We start from the raw sequence: 10,793 nt of genomic DNA on the forward strand, positions 1-10,793 counted from the left end.
TTGGTATTAGGAGAACGTGATCAGCGAGGAGGTTAAGGAGTTGAGTCATGCAGGCTCCTCGCTCGTTACATTCTCCTGATACGATTCTGTGAAAATTCCGCAGCATCCGGAATCTATCGGAGTTTCGCTTGGTATTAGGAGAATGTGATCAGCGAGGAGGTTAAGGAGTTGAGTCATGCAGGCTACTCGCTCGTTACATTCTCCTGATACGATTCTGTGAAAATTTCCTAATACCAAATTAAACTCCGATAGATGCCGGATGCTGCAAAATTTTCACAGAATCGTATCGGGAGAATATAACGAGCGAGGAGCCTGCATGACTCAACTCCTTAACCTCCTCGCTGATCACGTTCTCCGAATATCAAACGAAACTCCGATAGATTTCGGATGCTGCGAAATTTTCACAGAATCGTATCAGGAGAATATAACGAGCGAGGAGCTTGCGTGACTCAAGTCCTTAACCTCCTCGCTGATCATGTTCTCCTAATACCAAACGAAACTCCGATAGATGCCGGATGCTGCGAAATTTTCACAGAATCGTAAGAGCAGACATCTATAACACCGTTTATAGTGATTACAATAGCGTGTGCAAATTTTTTCCAACTCAAAATAAACATTAAATAAAAAACCGTGAAAAATTTGTGAATTTTTCGGAGAAACGGCCTATTACTTTTCTGGCTTACGATTTTGGTAAAATTTCTCAACGGCATTCGAAAGAGGAGGTCAAAATCTATAAGAAATGATCTTTGATAAATTTTCATATGATTTTTTCGTTAAAAGATATAAGGTTGAAAGTTTAGAAAAAATTTGTGATATGTGGGAGGAAAAGGGTTAATGACACCGCGCGAGCATAATCCCGAGACATCCCGTGCAAATCCTTAATAGATCCTTTATAGAACGGAATACGGGACGCTAAATTGGAAAAGGTAAACGATGTGCGAGATGCGATGTTATTTTTCGAGAAATTCTTGGAAACCGAGCTCTCGGCTAGCTCTTTCTCTGGAGAAAGAAAGTATCTCGTCGGCTCGGTGGGATAAAGTCGCGCGCGTGAAGATACAATTTGCGGAATCGCCATTTGAAAAATTGCTTTTTTCTTCACGTAAACTCGACGATATTACAGGTACACCGAGGTTCCTGACTTTCGTCCCACTCATCGCCACGATCCGACACGTTTCTCTCGCGAGGGAGAACTCGCTCCTCCCGCGTTTATTCGAGCAGGCAGCCGCGCGGCTACGGGCCGGAACGAAAGAAATAAACGAAGGCACGGTGTGTGCGTGACGTTGTTATATGTATACGCGAGCGCGTGGCACAACGCGTGATGGCTTCGACGCGCGAGACGGCTGCCGGGAATCCCGAAAATCCAGGATCGACGAAGGAAGGACGACGACGAGGACGTGCCTGGCAAGAGCAAATCGCCGATTTCGGTGACGAGATCCGTGCCCGGTCCCGCCGACAGGCCTATTCTCTCGACAAATCGTGCTTCCTCCCTCCTTTTTCCCCTTTATCCTGTATCCCTGCTCGCCTTCTCGAGAGCGATCCAATTTACTCGAGAAAATGTCATCGGCTGGTTGTTTCATCGATCATCCCGCCGTCTCGAACACGCAGAGATATTGGACATCCTCGGCAGTGCCGACATATTTTTTCGCCGTCGTTTAAGGGTTTCCTTTTAATTGTTGGAAAGCCATATGCGCTCGCATTTGCATTATCCCTCGCCTTTGAGAAATTATATCGAGTTGATGCCGAAGTTCATTTTCTAATCAAAATGCACACATAATATTCGTTTATTTTGAGATACAATCGATCAATTAAATATGTGCCGCTTTATCCGATGATCTGCCATCTTCCCGGCAGCTGCATAATCCCGCACTTGCAGAAATCTTGAGAATTCTGAAACCTGATTAAATAACGGAACGAACTTTTGTATCAATCCAATATATAATATCATATTGGTATTGTTTTAAGAATTACACTATATTTGCTTGGTAATAATTATGATTATATCCGCTAGATAAAACAATTATTAATAATTATGCACATGGAGAAAAATGATTTTGTTGTTGTAACGAAACTACATTATTGCTACTGCATATTTGTTGCGACAGCGATACAATTTAATTGGCATAACCAAATTAGCGAACTATTCGTAATCAGGGCAGAAACAGTTTTGTTGCAAAATATTATGCCGAGTGAATTTGTTCTTAGGACACGTTAATTTGCTGTTAGGAAACAAAATAGTACTTTCCACGTTACTAATTTGTTCTTATAGTAAAATAATCCGAAGCGAGTGACAATTAGTACTCTTAATAACTCGTTTCGCTGTCTGCGCAGTAACTGACAGATTTTGCGGCGTAAAATTTCCTGTGCCAGCAAATTATTTTTCTCTGTACATCAGAATACCAAAAAAATCAATTCCTCGAACCTATAAACAACAACAACAGTAACAACAACAACAATATTAATAATAATATTTACTTGGATACTTACTGGATATACAGCATGAGACTGGCAACTTATGACCGAGTTACAAATATATGTTACGAGGGTGGATCAAATATAAATTAGCTTTTTTAAATTGCGCGCCCGCCGGCGGCGTGAGGGGGGTCTGCAACGTTTTGGACAGTGGAGGGAGTCATGTGGAAGGCAGTAATAACGTTGACGCGCCACGTGCTTCTTACTCTTAGCAGCAATCACGATGAGCGAGAAAGAGGTACACCTCGCGGTTGCACAACGTGTTATTATTAAGTTTTTCGTCAACGAAAATGTAAATGCTGCTGAAATTCGACGCCGTTTACTCCCACAGTTCGGGGAAAGAACCCTTTCATGGGCTCGGGTGAAGCAGTGGTGTAACGAATTTAAGAAAGGACGGGAGCATGTTGAAAACATTGCCGCCGTCGCCAGCGTCACAGCGCAGAACACCGAGGCTGTTCGAGAACTCATCGAAGGCGATCGGCACTTAACTGTTCTTGAAATCTCTCAGGAACTTCAGTTCGAGCTGCCTATCGGTCAAAAAGGCGCGGCATTCCGATCAGAAGTGTGTTGCTTCTCTATGACAACGCCAGACCCCACACCGCAGCAGTAACACAACAAAAATATGCACTGGGCTGTCCTAGAACATCCACCCTACAGCCCAGACCTGTCACCATGCGACTTCCATATGTTTGGGCCACTCAAGGAAGCCTTTGGTGGACAGCGCTTCACAACGAACGAGGAGGTGCTGCAGTTCATGTGCAATTGGTTTGATACACGTCCGCGAGCTTTTTATGATATCGGGATTAAAAAATTACCAGATCGTTGGAGGAAGTGTATAGATAAGATGGGGAACTATGTAGAAAAATAAGAAAAATATAAATTAGAATTGATTTTGAAAAATATATGGCTTTTTTTTTTTTTACAAAAGGCTCGTTTACATTTGGATCCACCCTCGTATTTTGCCGTAAGGTGCAGCATCAGCTTTACAGCTGTCTTGAACCCTTTGCCTCCGTAAAGAAAATGAATACAGTAAAGTGAAATAAAATAAAAAATAAAGCAGTAATAAGAACAAGGAGCTACAAAATAATGAAATATTAACGGACGTTAGTTCCATCCCATCAACGATTGATCGGAAATCTGTGGACGGAAATGTCTCCTCGTGGTACAGTTCGGGAAGCGTGTCCGATTGACTAACGCGGAAAAATCGTCGATGCTTATCGGGTGCGTCTCGCGACTCACTTGTTCCGAAAGTTTCCCGAAAGACGAGCGACGAGCGGCGACGTGGAGCAATCGGGGGTGAACCCGGCGAGACGAGAGCGCGGACCGTGCAAATTAATTAACGCGGCCGTCGCGGCCTCGCTCCTGCCGCCCTCGATGGAGCGTGAAAAGGTCATCGGGCATGAGTTATATGTCAATCTTTACGGATCCGCGGCAAGGCGTAATATACGCGGTGGCGGCCGATAAAACGAATGGGGTTCTCGACGGCGGTGTGAGCCGCGATACGTTATCTGCCGCGAGAGGCCCCTCTCCCTCCTTGCAGCACCCCGGCAGCCCCCACCTCGCGCGGACCCAGGTCAGGGGGATATATCCAGGAGGTCAGATAAATTTGCCCCGGATTACGCGCCCGTCACTTTCATATTCATTGAAATACTTCACCCGAACGAGCGACCGTATTTCTCCTATCGGGAGAGCCGCGCGCGCGCGTTCCCTCTCTTTCTCTCTTCTTTCTCTACTCTACTCCATTCTTCCTCTCGCTTTCTTTCCCGTCGTTTATTTCGCCGGCCGACGGAATCGGCCGTTCGCCGATAAGCGGGGGGGGNNGGGGGGGGGGGGGGACGCGTACGTTGATACGTAAGCCGTAGACGATCGTTTCCGGGCGTGATTTCCGAAAATGCGCGCGGCGTGATCGCTGGCGACCGTCTCTGCTGATTAACCAGCGAGGATAATCGATTGCGCAGCCTTGGCTGCGTTATCCACTTTGGATTAATTGATAATGAAACGGATCGGCGAGACGGCGCGCTTTCGAGCGCACGTTACGCTCGAGCGGAAGGTGCAGGCAGGTGCGCGCGCTCAGCGATCCTCACGAGCGGAACGGAAGTCCGCGATAATGGACGTTGCGATGCCGGAGAATGTCACCGGTTACGATACTTTATAAAAATCCCCGGTCTCGCTCGTAAGTCCTTCCCGCAGGCTGCGCCATTCTCGGTCGCTGCGACAATATTTAGACAGGACGTCACGTGTATCTTCACTGACTCCGTCGGATCCTGCATCTCGAACTTCCCTCTGGCGAAGTTTCATGGGACAAATAATTTCCGCGACGTGTTGTGTCGCTCGAACTTGCGAATGAAAGAATCATTCCGCCGCAGGTGCGGCATCGGGAAACCAATTACGCTACCGGAGCCGCCTCTCGAAGCCGTGTCCTCCTCGCGGCGACGCTTCCCCCGCGGCGGCGTGACGAATGCGTGTGCAAACTTTCGCGGCAAACGGTGCGTGGCCAGATTTGTTACGTGTCGCCGCGATGAATCGGCATTGTGTCGCGCGGTCACGTGGCCGTAAAACGGCCGAATTGTGTGTTTCGTCGTGCGGCACGCGAGAGAAAGAGAGAAAAGGAGGGGGAGAGAGAAAAAGGGGATGAGCGACCTTAGCCGAGCGAGATCGGTATACCGGGGACCAACGCGGAGGGGAAAGGGCGTTCGACGGAAAAAAACCCAGCCGGGATCCGCGGAGAGGTCCTCGACGACGAGGACGCCCGGGACACGCCTGCACAGAAATGTCAGTCAGGCTTAGTACGAGCGGGATCTAGATGTTATCTAAGAGATGCGGCACGATGCGCACGGCGTGCGGGGCACACATACAACACACCCCAGATGTACACGGACGTACGTACACACACGCACACACACACACGTACGTACCTTTAACTAATTATCCCGCTACGAGACTCCGCCACGCCGCTGCCACGGAGAGAACGCGTCGGGCTGCAGCCGACTTTCGACCGCTCCTGAATCGGAGAGCTCGGCGAGAGAGAGCGAGGTCGGGCTTCCGCGCCGGTGCCCACGATGAAAGTAAATCTTCCGGGATAACGGTGACCCACGACCTGGACGATGGGCGAAAAGCGTGCGCCCGGCAAAGTAATTGGATTTCACGGCGGAAAGTAGCTGAATTCTTACCGTCGATATTTCATTACTATAATGGAATTATACCGAACACTTTATATTTGCTGCGCGCGCGCAGGAGTCGCGCTGGAACCGCGAGCGAGCGGGACTTGTCGCGCGTCTTCGCATCCTGTGGATCGTGGACAATATCCGAGATGTCTGATATTCCCGCTCACATCCAATAATTAACTTTGTTGTATTATTGGATATCAGGAGAAAAAGTTCTCTCGAATTTATGATCGACGGTATCGAATCTGCGTCCGCCTTCGTTATCGGTAAAAGTGTAGTCGCGCGTCTGTTTCCCATTTCACGTTTGATCTAGAGATTCGTTTGGTCGTCACGGGTAGATTCTTAATTAAAGATAAGATTAATTATTACATAAAGATTAATTATTACGTAAAAGTCATTCTGTGCGTCGGCGAGGATTAATAAGTCGTTTGGTATCGTCGAACGACGTTATGCGGAATTGTATATTATGCGCGGGCGATTTAATTGAAACACCGATGTTTGATGTGCACAGCGTGGTATGTATAATGCTCGGACGATGGATTTAGCAACGCCGCTATTTAGTTTGCGCATATTAGCTACCCAATGCGTCACAGAGATCCCCAGAGGGTGGTTACTGACCTTATTTCCATTAATGAAGTAATATGGCCAGATGGTTAGTCAACTATGTGAAAACAGATTGCAAACGTCCTCGTAATGCCCTACGAACGTTATTACGATTACCTTACGATTACGAGCAATTCGAGAAATCTCATTAGCCCGCTGCTTTATCTCAAGATGTTGTCTTCTTAGTATACAAGTGTTGTGCACATATTCGGTATCGTAAATCACTTTACGGGCTGTCCGAAGAGTCACGAGTCATCGAATCAAGAACCCTTTAATTCGCACAATCTTGATATGTATCATCCCCGTGTTTACACGAACGAGGGAAGACGTCAAACTCTTTCTTTCGCGAGGATCACAATTGTGAGTGAAGATCAAAATGATATACGGTTAAAGCGATCGTGGATCGCCGTTATTGATATTCGCCCGTTAGGATTGACACAGGAGTTACGCTTTCCGTACTGGCTGCCTGTATACAGCCATATTGGTAGTATTCCTCTTCGTTTCGTCGCTCGTTTCGTCTCCCTTTGGCAATTCACCGCTGTCTCGCTATGGCTGTGGCTATGGCCGATACAGAGCATCGACGAAGAGACCGGTAGAGAAAGACAGAGAGAGAGAGAGAGAGAAGAGGGAGAAGGGAAATGAAGAGAGTGAGACAGAGAGGAAGCTCCCGGGTATCTATCGGATAATTAGCCGGTGATTACGTGGCAGTCATTTGGGCGGATATCAGTGCCCTCGACCTCACCCCTGGTCTTGTGCCCTCGGGGAAGAGGGTGGATGCTGAAGCTCACCAACCAGCCTGTCCCTTCCCTCTCACTCCTCTTTTCTTCGTCTCCCTCTCTCTCTCTCTCTCTCGCTCTCTTTCTTCCGTTACTCTTTCGATCTTCGATCTCGCCCTTTCACTCTTCATTCCCTTTCTTCCCTGTTACCCTAATTTTCTCTCTTTTTCTTCATTTTCTCTTTTTTCCCTTCTCTCTCTTTCTCCCTCTCTTAATGCTCTGTAGTTCCGTTCCACTTTCATTACCCCCTCCCTTCCTCTCTCTCTCTCTCTTTCAACAGCGTCGGTGGACCATCCTCGCCCGTACTTCCTGCATCTCGTTACTGACGCCCGATGCACCGTTAGCTCGCATTATAGTCCGTGGATAGCGCGGTTTCGGGTGTGCGTCCGTGTACGCGCGCCCGCACAGGTGCACGCGAAGAGAATGAGAGAGATAGATAGATAGATAGAGAGAGAAAGTGAGCGAGAGGGGGAGAGAGAGAGAGAAGTGGCGGCTGTAGGTATGTACGCGCGGCGAGTAGTTCGAGAGCGGTAGCCCCCGGCGGTGACCGACGAGAGAGGAGGCCGACGCGCACCCGACGCCGTCAAACAATCTCATTATCATTCGATTCACGGTAATAGAGAGAGCCGATGTTCCCGGCCACTAAAGGCCGGCGCTTACAACGTCCTCTCTCGTCGCTTCCGGTGCGCCGTGTAACCGGCGTCTCACCTAGATCACTCGCTTCTCGCGATAGGGAGCACACTCAAGGTAGCGTCTCTAAAACGTTCACAATGTATGATTAAAACGTTATTTTAACAATGAATGATAGCACGTGGCTCGATTGAATTACACCAGTATGCTGGAATATTTTTTGCATTTCGACAATATCTCCCGAATGATTTCTGTTTCCGAATATCTTTAGGTTCCGGCTACGCTTTCAACTCACAGCGTTATTTCCGTTACTTTTAGAAGAATGGAAAAACATCCGGCACTCCTTATAAAGCTACGTAGATGCAATTATCGGTCCTGTGTGACGGTGATGTTGCTGACGATTTATTGATTTGGTAAGCAAAGGGACAGTTCGAAAGTAGAACGTAGGATTTGACGGAATCAGCGACAGCGGGACAGCATTGTGTTCTACGTAAATATTGTCGCAAAGATGGGATGGAAGAACGCCTCCGGGAATCCGCGAGTGAAACGGAAATTTTCGTTAAACACTTTTCAACGGGATCGCTCGCGGTATACAATGTATACCAGGGAGAGGACATCCTCCGTTTACAGACGTCATACGCGATGCGAGAACCGCGTCGGTTTTACCGGCGACACGCCGTTAACTTGCTTCCATCACTCGATCATCTCGATTGACGATCCGAAGTACCAGCCGGTTAAGTCCGTTTGTGCTTACTTCCCGGCGAGCACAAAGAAAGCGCGAAAGCGCGCCGTAGTCGGGGAAGTAACGCACGGCGCAATTAAATAATTTAAGAGCGTGGAGCGCGCGGGGGCCACGCGACGCGGACTTCAAGAGTGCCACCGCATGTGGGCACGATGTAATCAGGGAAGTTAATTGAAGGTCCCCTGTCTCTTTCTCCCCCGGCCATTCTTCTCCGTCCGGCTCTCGCGCCGACGGCCTCGGTGATACATTCACCCTCGAGTGTTCCCATTGGGGGCACGCGCGTCTCTACGCGCACTTACGCTACGCGGCCTCAAAGTCGAGCCGATTGAGTCATTCACCGGGAATAAAAACACAACAAACTCGGGTTTGAGTTAGGAGGGGAGGGCGAAATGCTCGACGACGAAACGTGCGTGTGAGAGAAAAAGAGAGGAAGGAGGGAGAGAGGCGTCCAAGAACGGCGAAGTAATCGCGCGGTTCCGCGTGACGTCACGAGCAGAAGGCATTCAGATTGAAGAGCGCTCGATGACTCTCGAGATTTGTATTGCCATTAATAACGAGGCGGGGGTGCGCCGCCTCGCTCGCTCGTCCCCACCCTCTATGAAGACGTAACGTGTAAAAACACGCAAATGTCATGATATCGTGGGCGATACGGCGTCTCGGGGTTGCCGATTTTCGGTTTGGTCGCTGCCGGGAAAACGACCTCCTTAAAGCACGCGACCCGTCGTTGCCCGTGTGGCGGTATCGTTCGGGTCGTCGTCGACGACGGCGTCGCAGCGTTTTCCAGCCGTCTTTTCATCGTCGACTCGCAGCTTCGCTATCCGGCCGACACTCACCCGCAAATATAATTACTGCCGTTTAAGCCGCTTCCATTGTGTGCGGCACGCTTGACTTACTCGACGTCGCGCACAACCGCCGTAGGATGCACGTCGTAGGGAACACGACGGCTAGGGCTGCCGCGCCGACGGGGGTGGAACGAAGTTTCGGCGGGAGGGCGAGGGGCTTTTCTCGTTTCTGGGCACTCGTAGCCACGTGCATTGTGTTCCGCCGGAGTTGAAATCGATGCCGTCACGAGCGTACAGTCGATTCTCACGTCGGTTTCCATGAACGGGCGCCGATCAACCGAAAGGCGCTTTCGTTTCGCGAGAAAAGAGGATTATGACGCGATTGCGCTCCGGTCTTCTCCCCGATCTTGGAGAAACGCACGAGGCATTTCACGGTGATAGATTAGAACTATAGATTTTCACGCCGAGAGCGGCGGAGATTTATAATTGATATCATCTCGATGTAAACCCCGCAGTCTTCGTTTCATTTAAATAACCGATTCACTTTGATCGAACCTAAATATTTTTCTTGTAGTCATCGCGTACCTCGTGCTCGTCATTTTGCGTTAGACAGATGAAAAGAATAGAAGGTTTCTTTTGAATAAATTTGTGATAGGCGTAACGAGTGATAACGAAGAGCGGTGTTTGAAGAGCGTCAAGTCGCGTTAAGACGCAGTAAGCTCAGCATAAATAAGTCGAGTTGAATTTTAAATTTTATATTAAATCTTCAAGGGAAAGAAAACGGAAATAAATTCCTACCTATAAATTGCAACATCAAAAGAGCACAATAAATGCTCTTTTAATATTACAAATAGGAGTTGAAACTTCGAAAGTTTAAATTTTAGTTCTATATTAAGTCTTCAGACGGAAAAGAATGGTAATCATTTCCTCATTTGCAGCATCAAAGGAGCATAAACTAAATTAAACTTAAAGTAGAATTAAAATTTCGGCTCGTGGTATATTGAGCGAACGAACAAGGAATGAACAATAAATGCAAATTTTCGTTGTTACAATTTAGAAAATGTATACGTTATAACGAATCCGGGCAGAATGTTTCGAAAACAAATTGCTTTTCGATTTGCTCATAAAGTGGTTTATCAAAGCAAGTGCGTACGCGCTTAGACGGTAATATGCATATTCATATTACACATTTGTTATTCCCGAATCGAAATTTTGATCCTACTTCCGACCCGAAAATTCCATAACGCCTTTTATTTTAACGCTCTGAAGCCCATATGAACTTCGTTTTATTTTACTTAATATCCACAGCTAAAATTGTAGCTCTACTTTAGACCTCAGTATTCCATGTATAGCTTATTTAGATATTCTGAAGTCCGTAACAACCTCTTTTGATTCTATTTACAGTTTTTATTTCAAGTGCGTAAATTCTACTCGGATGGTTGCCGTTCTTACTGCGATACTTCTAAATTCTTCTTAAACCTTTTGTGAAATAAGTAAAATAAATATATATAAGTAAATCGCGAAACTTTTCTTTTTCAAATCATTTTTTAATCCTCCTACAATGAATTAAAATAATAAACATAAAAACGTTAATATGTTAAAATATGTAATATTTATAAAGAGACAC

This window comes from Dinoponera quadriceps, unplaced genomic scaffold (assembly GCF_001313825.1).
Source record: "Dinoponera quadriceps isolate SergipeBrazil2010 unplaced genomic scaffold, ASM131382v1 scaffold2551, whole genome shotgun sequence".
Classification (NCBI taxonomy): Eukaryota; Metazoa; Arthropoda; class Insecta; order Hymenoptera; family Formicidae; genus Dinoponera; species Dinoponera quadriceps.